At 43.5% G+C, this 19,711-nt stretch overlaps 1 long non-coding RNA gene across 4 annotated transcripts; it reads right to left on the bottom strand.

Moving 5' to 3' along the window:
• Window positions 1-7,649: 7,649 nt before the first annotated feature.
• LOC119879255 lies at window positions 7,650-18,244 on the bottom strand. Of its 4 annotated transcripts, none has more exons than XR_005387406.1 (6): window positions 18,133-18,237; window positions 12,060-12,110; window positions 11,472-11,583; window positions 9,269-9,309; window positions 8,521-8,600; window positions 7,650-7,731 (listed from the first exon to the last, which is right to left on the bottom strand). It is a non-coding gene; the product is annotated as an uncharacterized LOC119879255 (long non-coding RNA). The 4 variants fall into 4 exon arrangements; XR_005387407.1 differs by having other exon boundaries at window positions 12,060-12,160; window positions 18,133-18,213; XR_005387408.1 differs by lacking the exon at window positions 12,060-12,110 and having other exon boundaries at window positions 18,133-18,244.
• Window positions 18,245-19,711: the final 1,467 nt, after the last annotated feature.

The following is a 19,711-nucleotide window of genomic DNA, read 5'->3' as shown; positions in this document are numbered from 1 at the left end:
TAAGTAATCAATCCTTTGATTAAAACTGTTTTGGGTTGGACTGATTTCCCTGTGAATGGAATGGATAATTGAGAACTGACTGGATAAATAAAAGAGTAAGCACTGAAGCTAATTTCATTCTTGGAACATACACTACAATAATGGACTATGATAATAGGTTACCATAAAACAATTACTGAATACCACAGCACATTTGGAAGTAGTCCTAGCTGAAATATATATGATACTACATCTAGTAATAAGGTAGGGAGGGAACCATATGAAATCCATTATTCAAACAGAGAAATCAACTGGATGAGAATATCAGTAATCAAATATATAATAATACTCCGTATACTATAAGGATAGTTGTAATAACTATAGGATTTAGTCTTATCAAATATGGTCTATAATATCCTCTTCTTAAATATAAAAGATATATTTTAGTCTTGACTTTGTTCTCTATAAGGAAGATTCTGCCCCGATTAAAAAAGAAATGAGAAATATAAATGAACATTTTTCCAGTCCTTTACCACTTCTTATTGAAAATAAAAAGTAGCGAATATCCAAGAGTAAGCAAATAAATAAACATTAAGTCATCACCCACCACTCTTAAGGAAACTTTAATATTCCAATGAGTTAGCTCATTTCTTAACATGCCACATACATTCATGTATAAGAAATGAAATGGGCCTTTGTGAACCATAACAAATGAAGAATAAAACTGACTGAGAAAAGTTAAATTCAAGTTTGTAGGTATACATGCTATTTTATTAAAGCTGCACCTGTGTTGCTTTCCTCCATATTTGGGATATATGTGCATGTGTCTGCTTGAGTTTACAGCTTCAGAGAGCTAGAACTCTTTGGTGATGTTTTATGCTAAATAAATGGCCAGCACAGAAAGAAATGTGTTTAAGACTATAAGACAAGGTGATTGTGAAGTACTTAAGATATTATATGACAAAATACTGCCATCTAACACCAAGTAATGCTGACAACTTAGTGCTCAATTTTATAAAGGCCTCTGTTTAATGACATAAAAACTTGAGTGAGAAAAAAAGGAAAAAAAAAAAAGAAAAGACATTTTTGCCTGATTTTTTAAAAAAATGGTCAAAGTGATGAATGTAATAGTGTTTTTCTATTAATAATATAATAAAAGTCTTAATATAGCATGTTATAGTTGAAAAATTCAAAGTGCTGAGCAAGGGAATATTAATTTCACCAAAACCAGAACTATGCATTACAAAGGGAGAAAATTTTGCAAATGTGAAATAAGATGGAGCAGAAAAACAGCTTTCCCAAAGTCAGAACATTCTTATGGCATAACTAAAAACTGAACACACAAATACTAACTCTTGTAAAAAAAAAAAAAAAAAAAATTCTGGTAACACTTAGGACTAGTAGGTTTTTATTGATTTTCCTCTTTTTAATAAGTTACCAGCAAACAAGCATTCTCTTCCGAAATTCTATTTAAAAAGATGTTAGATTGAATTTCCTAAAAAGTCAAAAAAGGTTTGGAATTGTGTTATGAAAATATTTTGGATTTGTATAGATTTTTAAAGCACAGGAAAGCATTCCTATTTTCTACTTCCTTCTATATTGGACTTAAAAACCACCTCGCAAGTCAACTATTTTGTTGAGGGGTATCCTTAGGCTTTGCCTTGTGAACATATCAGCATCAACCATCACTTATATTTCATGCTAGGAACCACATATGCAGTTTAAATAGAGGCAGTCTTCCAGGATGGGTTACACTAATTGGGTTTTTTGAGACCTAAAAACCTTTCCCACTGTTGGGGTCTCTTTTCCCAAGACAATGAGAGACTAATTCCTCTCTGTCACACACTCTTTTTTTTTTTTTTTTTTTTAATAGCCTTGTTCAAGCCTGAAGGATTAAGCAGTAGGTATTATAATGGATTTGTACAGGTAGGAAAAAAGATGGAAAATTCACAATTGGATTCCACTGACATTTTCTCGCAACACAATTTATATGAACTGTATCCATTCAGTCTGTCTGACAGCATTAGAGAAATACAATTGGATAATGACTCTCTGCCTTGCCCAAATCAGCTTTTAGGACCTGAGGTCATTAGAAACAGTTTTGAGCTAAAGAGATCTCAGAGAGTAGATCCTTAGCCCACAGTTCTACCTACACATGAGAGAGCCAAAGCCGGAATATATGAAATAACTTGCTCAAGTGCCCAAAGGTGAATGATGCTGAGCCAAGCCTAGAAAAGCAGTTTACTGAAAATAGTACCCCATTAAATTGTAAATTGCTATTGGATTAAATAAATCATCAAGGAGAAAAGCAATATTTACTGGCTACTAAGCAGTGTGTAGTTTTTAAATTAAAAAATGTTAGTAGTCAGTCCCACATCAGACTGTCTGCAAGGACATCATTTGAGTTGATGCTTTCCCCAAGGCCTATTGAGATAAAACTGAATGTGTTGAGAACACGCTATCCTTCCGGGGGGGGGGGGGGGGCACTTTAAGTGTACTTATGTCTTGGAACTAACCTTATGTCAGAAATTAAGAAAAATTCCTGAGGGGGTGCACACAAATGACCCACGAGAAGAAACAGTTAACCACAAGGGTCCCACCTCCTTCTCATAAATAATCAAGGGAAGCATTTTTTTTAAAGCAATACAGAATGTCACCACAGGCTGACGCTCTTTCTACAAGGATAATGAGATTCTTGCTTCCTGGGATGCTGAGCATTTCCTTCATGGCCTTAATCTCTGAATTCAGTTTCTGTGGTCTAATTCATATCCCCCCCCCCAAAAAAAAAACAGGTAACACATCATGCCTGAAACATACCAAGGACTATGCAGCGACTACAAACCAAAAGATCTGCAGGGGCAGTTTCACAAACTGCAATTCCTGTTCCCCGGGTCTCGACAGCCTACAAGAGCTCGGGAAACCAAGGACTGCAGGCGGGTACGTCGGTCGGTCGGTCTGCGGGACGAGGCCAGCCGTCGGCACCGCAGCCCCCGGCTCAGCTGCGCAGCGGGCTCCCAAGGAGGCGCACTTGCCTTGCAGGACTCGCGTCCTGGGTCTGGACAAGGCGCCGTGGGTGCCAACAAACCTTGCTTTCAAAACACAGTGGCACGGCCCCGAGACTTCTGCACATATGCCAGCCGGGTAAATTCAAGGAAACCACTCATCGGAGGCTCTGGGGTTTCCGACCCTCAGGTCGGCCGAGGTCGAGGACAGCCCCAGCTCCCCCCAGAGGCGCGCAGCTGGGCACTGGCTTGGGGACCCGAGCTTGCGGCTCCAAAAAGAATCACCCAGAAGGAAGTCTGAAAGCGGAACCTTTCCCCGTTTGGCAGTTAAATGAATGTGAGGAAAAACCTGCCCCCACCCCCACCCCACCCCGAGGTGGCTCAACGGAAAATAAATCCCAGAGCGACCGCCCGCAAGAGGGAAGTGGGGTGCGCTTCGAGGACACTGCACTCCGGGCGGCGACAGGGTCGAACTGAAAACCCGAGGGCGGAGGGGGTGCGTGGGGGGGGGGGGCTTGCATTTCACCGACCACCTCACCCCGTCCAGCTTCCCCTCCGCGCGGCCCCAGACTGGGTTCCCGTCCCTCCCGCCGCGGACCAGGGGCTTCTTGCAAAGGGAGCTGGCCGATGTGCCGAAGTCGAGGGGGGTCCCCCCTTCCCCCCGCGCGGGGCCCCGTACCCCCACCCCACCTGCTGCGAATCCGGTTCGACTCGCGTTTCCCGGGCCCCGCCCCAGGGCCAGACCTGTGTCACAGATGCCTCCTTCTCCAGCCTCAGAACTGCAGGTTGAGCTCATCAGCTCACCCAGAAAGGTAACTTTATCATAAAGGGATGGGGCGAGGGCACCCCCATCATCCCCCCCCCGCCCCGGCCCACGCGGGGGCTGCAGTTTCGCAGCCACCTGCCGACCTCATCTCTCCCCTCTAGCCCCCAGCCGCCCTTGCCCTCTCCTCCTGGGGGACGCCTGAGCCCCTCAAACCTCTGTTCGGCCTCAGTGTGCCAACCACCGAAGGGATGTGCCGAAATCAAAGACGCGAAGGGAAGGGAGTCTTTCTTTAATAAAAACTACAGAAAAGGGCACGAGAACCAACAGAAGCCGGGGGGTGGGGGTGGGGGGGTAGGGAGAAAAAAGAAAAACCCAAACAAACCAGGAAGTACGAGTTTGACTTGCAAATGCTTATCTATGTAGGGCTAGAGATAAAACTTCAAAGGGAGAAAAAAAAAAAAATTCCAAAAAATCCTCAAGTCCAGCGATGAAAGGAGCCTGATGGTCTCAGCAACTGACGGCGAGCCGACCGGATGCCCCGTTAGGAGCCGCTCGCGTCAGCCGACCCGTGGGTCCCAGGATGACAGCCCCAGGGCCGTCCCCGGGGTCGGAAAGGGATTCCCGGCTACAGATTTTAATTCTTGGGGATTTTGCCCTTTTTATTTTTTTGAGGTTCAGTACATAACTGAAAACTGAAGACTGAATCCCAGGTCCTAAAAAATGCACAAACGGCTCACTAAGGTCTCACAACCCCGGCTGCTGCTGATCGCACCCACCACCCCGACCCCCACCCACCACCCACCCAGACAGTGGGGGAGGGGGCGTCCAAGCCAAGAGTGCAGCCGCAGGGGCTTTTTAAGGGAGCGATCAAAGTCCTCCCTTTCTCCTCTACCCCTCCCTCCTTCACCTCCCTCCGGGGCGGGGAGGGGGTGACCCGGGGGCTTGGTACCAAAAAGTGCAGGCGGCTATCCTCGGAGCTAAGCGAAAGGGAAACTGCCCCGAGCGCAGTGACGTGTACTTGGAAATCGGGAGCCTGGAGGAATGGTCAGAGGGCAGGGGCTGGCCGCCGGGGCGGGAGCCGGGGGCGGGGGGGGGACCCGCCGGGGCCCGCCCGAGGCCCCCCGGGACCGCAGCCCCCGCAGCGCCCGAAGTTCCCGAGACGTCGGCACGGCCCCCAGTCCCCGCCCAAACTCGAGCCGACCCGCCGGGCCCCGGTGAGCGGCGCAGGTGACGGGACCGGGCGGGGGCCAGCCCTGCGCGCGCCCCGCCGTCCCCCCTCCCCTGCCGCGCCGCCCCGGACGAGCGGGAGCCCGGCAGGGACCCCCGGCCCACGTCCGCTGGGGGCTGCTCGGAGGCCGCTGCTCACCTGGCCGGAGGACGGCGGCGGAGATTCAAGAGGCAGAAGACTAGACGGCAGGAGGGGCCCGCCTGCGAGGCCATATTCCCGCGCCTCCCCGGGGGCCACCGACGGAGTCCGCGCCGCAGGAGGGGCGTCGTCCCCGGCCCCTGGCTGCCCGCGGGCTCGCAGGTCGGACGCAGGGGCAGCGGCTCCTCCCAGGCACGCCGCCCCCGGGCTGGGGCCGCAGGACCTCGGGGCTCCGGCCGCAGGCAACTTCGCACCACGCAGCGCCCCAACTCTTGCTCCCTCCCCTGCGGCACCTGCCCGGGGCCCCGGGCTGCTCCTGCCGGCGCCGAGCGCCCGCTCTTCCCCGGAGACACCGGAGTATTTTCGGAAAAGGTGGACGTGGCTCTTTTAGGCTGGTCGGTTATTCTCCTTCTCTTGGAATAATACTAGTAGCAACAGTGCTGGTCGCGGCGGCGTGTCCAGGCAGCCCGGCGCCGGGCGCAGTGGCCGGGGTGGCAGCCGCGCGGCGGGTCCAGGCGGTCTCCTCAGGTGGCAGAGCCGTGGCGGCGGCGGCGGCGGCGGCGGCGGCGGTCCTCGGGCTGCTCTGAGTGGAGGACTGGAAGGCGTTGTGTAAGCCGCCTTTCTCCTCCCCCGGCCCCCTCCCTCCTCGCTCCTCTCTCCTCTCCCCGCTCCAAGGACGCAGCGGCCGGCAGGTGGTTGGAGCGCCGACCCGCAGCCTAGAGCGCTGCAGGACACGAGTCCGCACACGGAGTCCCGCGCTGCAAGTCCGCGGGGGAGGCGCCCGCCGGCTCCCGGGTCCCGAAGTAGGAGGGGCTCCCCGCGCAGGGCCCCGCCCCCGGGACCGCGCTGGGCCAATAGGGGGCGGAGGCCGGAGCCGCGCCGCCGCCGGGGGGGGCGGGGAGGGCCGCGGGGACCGCCTGCCCCCGGGACGGCGCTGGCCAATAGGGAGCGGAGGTTGGAGCCGCGCGCGCCGGGGGGGCGGGGAGGTCCCTCCGTAGGCGGGGGCTTTCCGCCGGCCCCGCCCCCGGGACCGCGCTGGCCAATAGGGAGCAGAGGCCGAGCCGCGGGGACCGCCCTTTCCAGCGGCTTTACCTAGGTCCTCCCGAGCGGACCCGCATTCCTTGGAGCGCGCCCAGCCTCGCCCGGCCACCAAACACGCCTGCCCCAGACGCCTATTCCGGTGGCTCGCTCCGCGGGGGATTTTTCGGCGGGTGATGTTGCAGACTCGACCTTCAATGGAAGAGTAGTGGGGCAGAGACGGTGGGGGGGCGCGGGTGGGGGGGGCGCGCCTTGGAGCGGGAGGGGGGAGGCGGAGGAGGCGGAGGAGGCGGCGAGGGGGAGGCGAGGGGTGGCCACTGGCCTCCTGCGAGGTCTCTGGAACCGGGCAGTCCAGATGCCGAGCTGATCCCCCCGCCCCTCCAACACCCCTTCTCTTGGAGGCAGGTGCCCTGAGTCGACTGCCCGAGTACCAAACAGAAAATACGTACTCTTTCCCAGGGGAAATTACATGAGGAATCTCTAGACCGTACTTCGTCCACCCGGATTTTCCCCGCGTCTACTTGCCAGAGCGTGTGTCTTGTATTTTGAATCAAGCGGGCCGATTTTAAGTTGCAAACAGAAAACCCTCTCAAGTTACTCTAAGGTTAAAAGCCAAGCTCCTCCTGGCTCGGTCCAGAAAGCCAGGCATCCCAGCAGGTGGACGGGCTTGTCTGGCAATTTCTAAAGATTGGACCATCTCCCGGGGCGGGGGGTGTGGGGTGGGGGGGAGCATCGGGAGGCTGGGTCTTCTCCAGAGCGGAGCCCACGGAGGAGTGCTGTCCTCCAGCACCCCAGGGCCGAGCTGTCGGAGCCCTTACGTGGCTCCCAACCAGGGATGCGGGATCACGGCTCTCATCCCCGAAGCAGAACAAAATCGTGGCCCCTGAACCACTTCGCCAGGGCAGTAAACAGCCCTCCGAGCGTCACGGGCTCAGCTCCGTGTGAGGCTAGTCTGCAGCCGAGAGTGTCAGCTAGTAATCGTCACACACCGCGCTTTCATCAGAAGGCTTCGGGTCACCAAGCTAGAGGGGGGCGAGGGGGGCTGCAGGCAGGGGAAGCTCATTAAAACAAGCATACACGTGCACGCGCGCGCGCACACTCAGTGCTCTCTGGATTCTTTTAATCTTTTTATGCTGGGAACTACTAAGCTCCATCTTCAGTTGTGATTTTTGTCAAAAGCTTGCCTGTCTTGTCTCCCCCCCCCCCATCTCTCCCCCACCCCCCGCCGGTTCTCTTTATGGTAACTGGTTCTAGAGGAGAGCTCTTACAGATCTTTCCTTTCCAATAAGTAGTTTTCCCTGCTTGGATTTAACATTAACATTTTATTTGCATCTTGTGAACCAACAGGAAGCTAATGCTAGGAGACAGATGCCTTTTAATTCAGTGTTTCATAAGCTGGGTTTGAATTGCTAACATTCCGAAGGGATCTCCTAGAATTCCTTTGGGAAATTGTTCTTCTTTTAACAGCAACTTTAAGTAGCTTCTACTACAACACATCATCCTGACTGTGGATTCAACCTGGATCCCCTCCTGTGTCTATCTGGCCCCTTTTGTTTTGAGATGGGAGTTGAAAAGTAAATCTGCAAAAGGACAGAGGGACTTAGGCTCTGACATTTACTAGCTACGTGGTCTTGGTCAACTCACTTAACCTCTTAAAGCCTTAGTGTCTTTACTTATAAAAAAGTGGTAACAGTAGTGCCACCCTCTTGAGACTGGTGAGGATTAAGTGAGATCACACAAATAACCGGTAGGTATAATAGAAAGAGGTCTGGCTTTGGAGAGTAGTCAGAGTCTAGTTAAAAATCTCCTGCTCTGCCCTTACTCAGCGACTGACCTTGAGCAAAAGTCAGTCTCATAATTAAAGTTTGATGACATAGTAAAGTACCCACCTTCAAAGGTTACGGCTAGATTGGATCAAAATATATTCTATAAATTAAGGATATTTTGCACACATACACATGTGTGGAATTCTGAAACCAATGTATATATACACACACGTGTGTATGTATAATACATATTTGTAGAGTCTCATAGAAGAATATGTCATAGTTTAGGAAAAATGCCTTGATAAGCCACTTGCAACAGTAACTCCAAAGGCTATTAGCTATATTTAGCTAAGGCCAAGAAAGTGATGGTCATACTACTCTATATTAAACAACATAATAAAAATTAAGGTAGGAATTATAAAATAATAAAAAATAAACATAGGAGTTTAACAGGGGAGTGACGGGAAGATGCTGAGAGAGAGGAAGGGACAAGGACCAAGTCATTTGGGTTTGGAAATGGTTGAAAGCCTTTAAATATACTTTAATTAAATAGTAACTGCTACTGACCACTTACTGTATGTGAGGTTATTCTAAGCAACTTACACAAACTAATGAAATAATTCTCCCCTCAAAAAAATCCAATGAGGTAGGTGCCGTCAGCGTCTTCATCTTATTCATGAAGCCTGAAGCCCAGAAATAAGAAGGTCACGTAATGATTCAGAATAATGATAAAGCCTCTTTTCTACCCCAGGTACTTTGATTCTAGATGATTCCAATGGTATTTACCAGCCAGTTTTAGTCATGCATCAGAGCATCATAATGGCTACTTCTTACTACAAGAGGTCAGATGAATAATGTTCAGCCAGAGAAAACATATTTGATTTTAGAGCTTCATCCCTATCCAGTTTGCTCATCATTATCCACTTTGCTTATCAGAGATGTCTAACAATAAATTTATGACTTTTTGTTGGAAGGCTTGAATTAGATATAAATTTGTTCATCATCTGAAAACTTTAATAAAGTCTCCTACCCTCAAACACATTTTCCTTGGGGAAATTAACTAATCAAGCAGTGCATCCTATCTGTATGAGCCAGCACAGTGCATATGAGATGTCAAGGCCATTTTTAGACTGACGTAATTTACTGTAAGCAAAAACTCAGAGTTAAGAAATTTGAGAATATAAGCCCCACAAAATAATGTAGTGAAGAGAATGTTTGTCCTTTGAAATCTAGGGAATAGGGGATTTTATCTACCTTATCTTGTTCTTTAGAGGAAGAACTTTTCCAGCTGCATCTGGATCACAACTGCTTTTGTTAAACTAAGAATACATAGTATTCCAATAATATTTACCAGTTATCCATGCATCAGAGCATCATACTGGGTACTTCTTACTGGAAGAGATAAATGAACAATGTTCAGCCAGAGAAAATATATTTCATGCTACCAAGAACATGAAAAGAGTTTTGCATTTTCAATAAAAAAGAAATCATCTATCAGGACAGTATGTTCAAAGCACAGTAGGCTAATTTCCTACTTAGAATCTATTAAGATGAGAACTGAAGACCTCTAAAGCTCAGACTAGGACCTTTTGCCCTGTTTTAAAACATTAAACAACAGAATGTGACAACATAGTCAGGTCAGGCGGGTGAACATTTGAAAAGTTGAGATGATTTGTGTTGTTGTTCTAATGTAAACAATTTCCCACTGGAAATGAAATATCACCAAGATGGCTTTGGAGACTGATGACATTTTTCCCTACCACCTTATATCACAGTGCTCCCTGTGCCATCCTAGTTTTTGAACAAAATTTGTATGCAGTTCAAGGGCATGCAATAAATCTAATTCACTTTCTTCCCCCTACCTCCCCAGTGGGATTTACACATTTCTAGCTAATACTTTGCAAATACATTGAGCACTCTAAAAATATTTGTTTGAATGGTAAGTGATGATAAAGAGTTGTTTTTTCTATAGAACATAAACCTTGAAACAAATTTATAAAAGATAATGATATAAGGAGATGAAAGGGGTTTCAAGACTAGTATGATTCTGGTATCAATTCCAATGTGTTGTCTTTTCCCCACACCACCAATCAATTCTCAGACACTAGCTGATTGTCCTACAATTCAGCTCAATTCTGACATTATCTACCTGGAGATAGCATCAGACAGATGGGAGAGATTGATGAGGCTAGGTGTGTGAGGAGAGCAGAGCTTTCATGCTCTCTGAGCACACAACTCTCCCCACATCTCCACATATTCAACGACCTGGAAGCTCTCTGAACCTGGTTCTTCCGGATTTTGTAAAGGCTTCTCTACATAGGCACGACTGATTAAATCATTGGCCGCTGGTGATTTAACTCAGTCTCTGCACCCTTACCCCTCCCAGGAGGGATGGGACTGAAAGTTCCAACCCTCTAATCACACAGTTGATTCTCCTAGCAACCAACCCCTATCTTTAGATTGCCCCAGGGCTTTCCCAAAGTAACTCATTAACATAACAAAAGACACCTTGCTCTTATCACTTAAAAAATTCCAAGAGTTTTATGAGCTTTGTACCTGGAATGGGTCCAAGACCAAATACATATTTCTTATTATAAATCATAATATCACAACTAGGCAGACTAAAGTTTAGGAAAGGCAAGGGGAAATGAGTCAAGTCTTAGTCACCATAGTGAAAACTTTGAAATATAAAGTGAAGAAACTTAATCTACCGGAGGAAGAGAGTGATAAAAACTATTTGACATTAATGAGAATAAAACAAGAAGGGCCATGCCTTTTTGTTTAAAAAGAAGGCTGAAATGGGGAGGAGGGAAGGCATGCTGAGAATAGAAGCCTGACTAGTAAAATTTCTAAGTGACCAGGCAGGAGATGGGCAAGGATCTGGGTTAATGCACTGATGTCAAAGATTGAAACAGAGGGCTAAATTGGATTTATATTAAGTCTAGGAAGATACGAATATTTTAAAGAGTCATAGAGATTATGTAGATATAAGATAAAACTCTGGAAAAAAAAAAGATAAAACTCTGATATATTTCTGGACCCTAAGATTTTTTAACGTCAGTAATTCCTAGAATCACTCTAGATATGGATTGGAGGGCAGATGGGTATCTGTCCTACTAAGAAGTGTTCTCTTGAATTGTATTGTTTAATTTCAATTGTTAAACAGTATTATCAGTCATCGTGTTAATAAATTTTGCAACTCGTGTCCTCAATAACATTAGCTAATAAAGATTTATCCCTGGAGCTCAGGAAGGCAAAAACTTCCAAAGCCTATGCTAAACACTATGTTCTTACTTCAAACTGTAGATTGCTTAGTGTGTGGGTACAAAAAGAAATGCACAGCTATTTCAACATAGAAATCCACTTAGTCATTTTCCTTCCTGTCTTAGGCATGAGGAATGGGCAAAAGAGTCTAGCTAAACTATTTAGCCATGGAACTTAACAATAACTAAAATGAATGTCAAAAACTCTGAGTGTATCAAACTCTCATAATTCATTAGTGATTTCAGTAGGTGCAAACAGTTTACTCAAAAAGTGTACTGGTTTATTTTCACCTTCTCTTCAGAGTTCTCTGCATATTGTCAACTTTCAACTGACATAAACCGCTCTTTAAGTTTTCAGTAAGTAAAATGAGTCTCAGAGTGTGGTTATTCAGATACTTGATACCTTAAAGGAAAAAAAATTAACTTGATTAATTCTCATGAAGTTATCTAGTTATCTCTACTTGCTTTGCCATATACCTACTAGCCATTGCAATCTATGAAAAGCTCATTCAGGAATTTGAGGTGGAAATATAATGACTATAGAAATAAGAAAACAATGAACATTTGATTTTTTAAAGCAAACAAATCACCATGGATTTAATGGGCTTTCAGAAAGCCAAATTAATTAAATACAACTTTCAGTTTATCCATACCATTTCCCCTTAAAATAAGTAAGACGGTTGACTTTACAGGAAAGTATGAAGAAGAAATGCTTAGATAAACATATAATCCCGAAGGAGTGATAATAATTAGGGGGGAAAGGCTTAATAACACTGAATAAAGGCTCATTGATTATGCAATATAAGAAAGAGCCTTAAAATTTTAATGCTTTTCAGAGCCTCACAGGTAATTTAGATGAATCTTTATTTAAATACAAACCTTTTTCTTCTAATGTAGGCTTATTCTGAAGTCCAAATTCCTACTTCTCCCCTGTTGAATCATTCAAACCATGGTGGTCTCCTCACAACTCCTAAATATACCTACAATATTCCCACGTCGGAGACTTTGCATTTGCTATTTCTAATCCTTGGAACTTTTTTTCCACAGTTATTAGTGGGGCTTACTCCATCACCTCTTTCAGGGTATATCCTCAAATGTTACCTTCTATTGACCCTTTTAATGATTAACTATTTAAAATTTCAACTCCCAGGGAAACCTAAGTGGCTCAGTCAGTTAAGCGTCTGACTCTTAATTTGGGCTCAGGTCATGATCTCAAGGTTGTGATATCAAGTCCCACGTGGGGCTCCATGCCCAGCATGGAGATTCTTAAGATTCTCCCTCTCTCCTTCTATCCTCCTCCACTCCCTCTCTTAAGAAAAATAAAGAAGTAAAAATAAATAAATAAATAAAATAAAATTTCAACCCCTAGCCTCAATACTTTATCTCCCTTTCTGCTTCATTTTTTCTGCATAGACTCTATCACCATACAACATAATATATATTTAACTTATATATCTTAAACACTGAATATTGAATATCTGCCTCTCTTTGCTTGACTGAAAGCTCAACAAGAATAGAAATTATGTCTTTTATTTTCTGTTATATGCGTAGAATAGACAGACGCATAGTAGGCCCGCAATACTATTTGATTAATGACTTAATGAATTCCTGAATACATGGATGAACAATAAATGATTGTGCAAGGTAGTAACAATCAAAGTAACAGTAAACTGATACAGGTGGGGCTTCTTTAGCTAAAGTTTGATAAGCAGCCTGATGTTTTACTGCCTCCTTAAATTTTATGGCTTTTCACAAGTTAGAAAACCCAAACAAAAAAAGCACCCAGTTGAAAGGGAGAAGATAAGGGGTTAATATACAAAACATATAAAGAACTTATGCAACTCAACACCAAAAAGCTGATTAAAAAATAGGCAGAAGATCCAAATAGACATTTTTCAAATGTTTATTCAGATGACCAACATGCACAGGAAAAAAAAAATGTTCAACATCACTAAAATGCAAATTAAAATAACAATGAGATATCACCTCACAGCTATCAGAATGGCTAGAATCAAAAACACAAGAGGGGTGCCTGGGTGGTTCATTTGATTGGGCATCTGACTCTTGGTTTCAGGTCAGATCATGATCTCAGGGTCATGAGATCGAGGACTGTGTCAGTCTCCACATTCAGTGTGAAGTCTGCTTGAGAGCCTTTCTCTCTTCTTCTGCCCCTCCCCCCACTCACGCTCTCTTTCTCTCTCTCTAAAATAAAAATAAGTAAATGAAATCTTTTTAAAATAAGACAAGAAATAATAAGTGTTGGCAAGGGTGTGGAGAAAAAGGAACACTTGCTCACTGTTGGTGGAAAGATAAATTGGTAATTGGTGCGGTCACTATGGAAAATGGTATGGAGGTTTCTCATAAAATTAAAAATAGAAATACCATATGATCCAGTAATTTCACTTCTAGATATTTACCCAAAGAAAACAAAAACCTTAATTTGAAAAGATATATGTACCCTTATGTTTATTGCAGCATTATTTATAATAGTTAAGATATGGAAGCAATCCAATGTTCATCCATAGATGAATGGAGAAGAAGATGGGGTATATACACAATGGGATATTAGTCATAGAAAGAAATGAAATCTTTCAATTTGTGACAATGAAGATGGATTTTTTTTTCTTTTTTGATATTTTGTTTATTTATTCATGAGAGACACAGAGAGGGAGAGAGGCAGAGACACAGGCAGAGGGAGAAGAAGGCCCCATGCAGGGAGCCCGACGCAGGACTCAATCCCAGGTCTCCAGGATCACACCCTGGGCCAAAGGTGGCACTAAACCACTGAGCCACCTGGGCTACCCAATGAAGATGGATCTTCAGGATATTAGGCTTAGTGAAATAAGACAGAGAAAGACAAATACTGTATGATCTCATTTATATATGGAATTAAAAAAATGAACAAACAAGCAAATAGAAATAGGCTTATATATACAAAGAATAAACTAGTGGTTGCCAGAGGGGCAGGGAATGGGAGGATGGACAAAATAGGTAAAGAGGATTAAGGAGTACAAACTTCCTGTTAAAAAATAAGTAAGTCATGGAGATTAAAAGTACAACATAGGTATATAGTCAATAATATTGTAACTACATTATATGATGACAGGTGGTGACTATACTGGTGGTGAGCATCGAGTAATACATGGCATTGTCAAATCACCAACTTGTTTACCTAAAACTAATATAACATTGTATGTTAACTATATTCCAATAATAAATATATTTTAGAAAGAAAAATTTTTTTAAAAAAAACCACTGAGCCAATCCAACTACATCATCTGACAGACAAGGTAACACAGTCCCAGAAGTCACAAGACTTCACGAAAATTAACACAGCTTTGGCTACCACTTTTGCTCAAATGCAAATAGACCACTTTCAGTTACAGTAAATATACAAGACACCCTATAACTTTTAAGTCAAATTCTCAGGGTAATAGAAAAATTTGGATGCATATCAGATAACATTAATCAATTTCTAATATAGTGCATTTACCCAAACTCTTTTCAGAACAAACATTCTGAATAATGTTCTGTATAACATTTCACTAAGGCATGATTAGGGATGCAGTACCAATATTGAAAAGTCTACAGAGGCGGTTCAGTGTTCAAGATTTTAAGCCTCAATGTTCTTTATACTTTGTTCTTTACAGGGTGGATTTGGCAAAATTATAATATAAAGCAATGTATTCCACAAACACAGATGATTCATAACCTATGAGGTTAGCAGTGCTATAGGACAAATATTTAATTTAGTGTCTAGCATTTTAACTTTGCATGGAGGTGTTTAATATGTTTACTTTTCTTTGTAAGGGCAAGAAATTCACTTAATAATTGTACCTCAAGGTGAAATCCCTGTGAGAAAATGCAATGCATATTGTAAAAGCTATATAAGACAACGCATGAAAAGATTTGTAACATGTACATGCTTTCATTGAAATTACCGGTATCTGTGATGTATTCTAACTGGTAAATTAAATAATTTTAGGCTATTGCTTCCAGTTTTGTAATTCTGTTAAAACTGGTTAATTGATACATCTCTTAAGGAAAGTGATTTGCCTTTTTATAGAGAATGACATCCAGGTTATAGAGTGAAGTATTTTGTCCAGAGGTGGTTAACATATCAAGTTATAAGAAAATTCCCAAAGAATATAACTCTCAATTATTTTTCCTAGACTCAAGGACATTTCAAAAGATGGCAAGGTCCAGAGTTATTCCTTAGATTTTTTCGGGGCTTAGACAAATTTTGACTTCAGGACTCAATAGGCACTACATTCAACCTTTAAAGGCAAAACCCCGTCAACGGGGACTTGAGAAGCTTAAGTAGATGGGGTCTTGCACCACTGGGCCTGAGACCCTTAGTTACTCAGGTCTTTTCCCCAGGCCAGCAACTGAATCATCTTCTATTCCCACTTTGTCCCTCCTACAGTCTTCAACTTCTGGGATCTTCTCAGAAAAACTAAGAAAAATTCCAGATGACTCTATCTTGAGGTGATTCTTCACCATCTGCTTAAATATCTGCCATGAAAGTTAAAAAGAAAAGACTTGATGCCGAGTTGTTCTTCCAGTTCTAAAACGATCAGCAGCATCTCTCTCTCCTCTTTTCCATCCCAACTTAATACCTTGTCTTTTGCCTGTTCTGTGGAGGCTCAGCATCTTGAGGCAGATAATAAAGCCATGATAATTTATGAATAAAGAAATGACTGTATTGTGGTCTATATGCCAATAAAAGAAAGAGATGCCCAAAGAGAGATGAGTCACAGATGAGAGAAACCAAATAAAATAAATTAACATATCTTAGAATACAGGCCAAAAAAGAAATTTAGCTCTTGATATTTCCCATCCTCGCTCCTCTGCCTCCAAATTTTTTTTTTTTTTTTTTTTAAGGAGACATTATTTTCATAATCTCAGTCAGCCAGCAAGAGTTTGTCATAATGTTAGGGAATTCTTTTTACTAAGGTTTTTGTAATAGGTTAGTTTCAACTAAAAGTGACAAAAACTTTAGTTCAAGGAGTTTAACAAGAAAGAAAGAAAGAAAGAAAGAAAGAAAGAAAGAAAGAAAGAAAGAAAGAAAGAAAGAAAGAAAGAAAAAGAAAAGCAACCAGAAGGTATTCTATGGGTTTAAATGACTGGGAATTCCAAATGTAGATGTTTAGGCATAGCAGGATCAAGGCCTTTGAACAAGATTGTCAAGGCTCTTTGTCCTTTTTCCATACCTTAGCTTCACATGCCTTTGCTTGTCTTTGACTATTTTCTCAATTTCCTCTTTTGCAGTCTACATACTAAGAAGATGATTATTTTCAGGCCTTAGCCTATATGCACAGAGACTGAAATCCTAAAGGGAGAGGTATCTGCCCACTTATGAAAAAAAGTTTGATTGGCTTTACTAATCTCTTGAGTAATTTACTGTGAATTAAAAGATCCAGGACCATGACTGCTCAGACCTGAGGCAAATGTCCACGCCTGCAGCCAGGGCAGGTGGGTATCATGAGTGACAGTACTCAGAATCACAGGAGTGGGGGGCCATTCTCCAAACAGCAAACAAAACAGTAGACCTCCATTTCATTTCCTTTATATTCTTTTTTTTTTTTTAGACTTTATTTATTTATTCACGAGAGGCACAGAGAAAGAGACAGAGAGACAGAGACATAGGCAGAGGGAGAAGCAGGCTCCCTGTGGGGAGCCTCATGTGGGTATCGATTCCAGGACCTCCGGGATCATGACTTGAGCCAAAGGCAGACGCTCAACCACTGAGCCACCCAGGTGCCCTCTTTATATTCTTTTTTATCGGTTCTTAGGATGACTATGTTTTCTGCTGAGATTATGTATAACAAGGGTTTTTGGTCATTGGGGGATGGGGAGGGGATAGAAATATCATCATCATCAGGAAACTAATTTTGTTTTCATCCTTTCTCCTTGTAAAGGGCTAGCTTGTTGCCACGGAAGGAAAACAGGTGTCATTTGCAGATACTTGTTAATGTTTTTTCTCCTTACTATCCTGTGCACTGATTATGTGGGAATAAGAGAAGCATTGATATTGCTTTATGCTCAGAGTGACAAGACAAATATTCTGAAGTACTTGTAAATATATTGATTTCTCCTGGATACAGGGTTATTAAAAGGTACATTCAGACTGTCTCACAGAACAAATGGGTATTTCTTCAGGACCTCTTTTGTCTTCTTTCTCTCTTTCTTCCTTTTTTTCAATTTTTTTTTAAGATTTTATTTATTTATTCATGAGAGACAGAGAGAGAAAGAGGCAGAGACACAGACAGAGGGAGAAACAGGCTCCATGCAGGAAGCCTGACATGGGACTCAAACCCGGACCCCGGGATCACTCCCTGAGCCAAAGGCAGAGGAGGCTCAACCACTGAGCCACGCAGGCATCCCTCAAGATTTTTTTTTTTTTTTAATTTTTAAGTAATCTCTACACCCAGTATGGGTCTGGAACTTACAACCTCAAGATCAAGAGTCACGAAATCCACTGACTGAGCCCGTCAGGAGCCCCTCAGGACCTCTTTTGAAAGTGAGCACTTAGTAAGTTTATTCACCTTTATAGTGTGTATATTCACTAAAGCTCATTTTCCATCAATTTATCTTGCCATAAAGAAAGAGAAATAGAGATAACTAGCCAAAAATCCACATTGGCCAATCTTTTTGATTCATGTAACCCTGATTTCCAGTCTTTTGAATCTGTTTTTGGTTGTATCAGCCTTTTAGACAAATGTCTTCTGAAAATTTAAGAAAAGTCCAGGGAGCTTGGATCTCTCTTTACTAGCAAATTTCCACCCCTCAGGGATAGTAAACTTTAAGCCAGAGCTGCCCCCAGCCAATTCTAAATCACACTTTCAAGTTGATCTAACTACAAATGAGCTCAGTCTGTCTACTTTCTTTGAATATAACTAACCTAATCCTCATCCCAGCCTTCACTACCCCTTCTTTCTCCAAGGATTACCCCAGATCTCTTCTACTTCTTTCTCACACACAGCCCACGTCTGCTGCACTCCAAGGTGCAGTTGTATGCTGGAGGCTCTCCAGAGCCATTGTGTGCATGACTGACTTCCCAATGATGACTTCAGTGATGTCACAATGGCAGCTTGAAATCTACTATTGTAGAGGACTTGTACCCCCTGGAAACTGGAATTGGCCACACTACGAATCAGAGCTGTTTTTTTGTTTTTGTTTTTTTTGAGCTGTTTGGTTTTTGTGTTTGAGAGCTGGCTGTTAAATCATTGCCCTTGATGTACCATTCAAAACGTTGATCAGGAATGATTCTGGTTGCATGTTGACATCACTCGGATTTGCCCTTTCTTTCACTGTAATAGCCACAATGTTAAAAAAAGGATCATCGTAGTATCTTGCTTAGTGTATGTGATAGGGAATCCCCAGTAAATGCTACTTTAGAGCATATTGACAGCATCGGCATTTGGATATGCGGAATGTGTGCCCGGGTATTTCTTTGCACATTGCAGCAGAGAAAGGCAGGAACACCTAGCGAAGAGAGCACTAGTTTAGGAGTAAGGATGTCTCCATTTCAATCTTAGTACACAACATATAAAAACTGTGGGAACTCTGGGATCAGATGACGCTAGTTTTGAATCCCCCTTGTCTCTAATTATCTGTGCAGCCTTTACCAGGTTACTGACCTCAGCTTCCTCATCTGTTAAATGGACTTAGGAGTTGCTTTGTACTTATTTTCAAAAATTAGGAGGGTCAAATGTTTTAAGAGATGCTAAGTATGTGGACCATAGTCTCTAAATAAAAGGCAGCTATGATCATTCTTCCACTAGTCGATTGTGTGGTTTAATCTTCCTAAGTTTCACAGACTTTAACTATGCCTGTAAAAGCAAAAGGACTGGTTTGGGGCTCTTTTAAGAGGTCTTTTTATTTTGAACAAAATTATTTGTGCCTGAAGTCCCTTGTTCTAAGAAACAGGTAGCACACTAACGCCAATCTTCTTCGGTGAACAAAATCCCTCCTTTCCAGTCTCACAGCTCCTAGCTCAGGCCCCCATCATCTGTACAGCAAGTTCCCAACCGGTATCCCTGGCATCTGGCTCTACTTTCCTCTTCCCAGACTTCCCCTGGCCATCCTAAGACAAACAGTCCAATAGAAAGACAAATTTGATTATGTCACTCCCTTTCTTTAAAATCTCCGCTGGAGTCATTTTACCTACAAGATGAAAGCCAAACTTCCCAGCAAAATCTCTAGTCCTTGACATTCTTGCCCCTAGTTTCCTATTGGACGATCTTAGTTTCATATCACAACACTATCTCAGGAACCCTTCATGTAATCAGATTGAACTGTTTCCTAAACATAACCGTGGCAGCCTTTCTCAACTTGAGACATTGCTGGTATAGTTTCTTCAGCCCAAAGTGCACCAACCATCCCGTCCCTTTGTTTTCCTGGGATACTCCTACTCCTGTTTCAAGACCCACCTCACAAGTCAAGTTGGCTTTTAAGCCTTCCCGGAGCCACCTGGGCGGTGTTAGTCATGCTGCTTCTGTATTCCTACAATGCTAGCACTCACCTCT

The sequence above is a fragment of the Canis lupus genome, unplaced genomic scaffold (assembly GCF_011100685.1).
Source record: "Canis lupus familiaris isolate Mischka breed German Shepherd unplaced genomic scaffold, alternate assembly UU_Cfam_GSD_1.0 chrUn_S498H660, whole genome shotgun sequence".
NCBI lineage: Eukaryota > Metazoa > Chordata > Mammalia > Carnivora > Canidae > Canis > Canis lupus.
The sequence above is the reverse complement of the archived record's forward strand: the minus strand, read 5'-3'. Positions and strand labels throughout refer to the sequence as shown.